Here is a 734-nt window from a genome sequence, read left to right on the forward strand (position 1 = left end):
GCTTTTCACAGGGGTTTCTTATGGTTTTTTGAACGGATGAGTTACAAGCATATTTGCCTATCTCCCATTTTAGATTGTGGTTTGCCCTTAGAACTCAGTTCTCTGCTGCATCTGTTGATTTCATATTGTTTGCTTTCTACTTTTGTGGTTGTTAATGCCACTTTCTTTCTTTCTTTCTTTTTTTAGAAAGTAGGATTTATTGAGAGGACAGAACAGCTCCCATAGTGGGAGTGTAGTGGGAACACAGAGAGGCCGTGACACCAAGGCTGTTTTAGGAAGTAGCAGATTTATTTTATCAGCATCCGTGCGACTCAGCAGGCTAATGCTCCCAGGCTGAGCACCACGGGGAGGGAGGAGAGGGGTCTTATACTTTAGTTTAGGTAAGTGAGGAGAGTTGGGTTGAGCAATTACACATTTTTTTTCAGAATTCACAAGGTTGTACTCAGCAAAATCAGATTTTCACTGAACAAGTGGTCTCCAGGAAATGCATAGCAAGCAGGGGTTGTAAATCTATGACTTCACAAAGGGTGAATTGGTAACGATTTTGCATCTCCAGCAAAACCATCCTTGACTATTTGGTTTTCTCAAGCAAAACCTGTGTGGCAGGCTTTCGGAGCTTGCCGATTGATCTTCAAAAGGAATAATTTTAACTGTTATCAGTCCCTCTCTGTCACAGGAGGGGACCTGAGGGGGTTGCCCATTAATGCCACTTTCTTTTTTTTTTTTTTTTTTTG

The sequence above is a fragment of the Carlito syrichta genome, unplaced genomic scaffold, assembly GCF_000164805.1.
Source record: "Carlito syrichta isolate Samal-C Ts95f unplaced genomic scaffold, Tarsius_syrichta-2.0.1 Scaffold315822, whole genome shotgun sequence".
In the NCBI taxonomy this organism is placed as follows: Eukaryota; Metazoa; Chordata; class Mammalia; order Primates; family Tarsiidae; genus Carlito; species Carlito syrichta.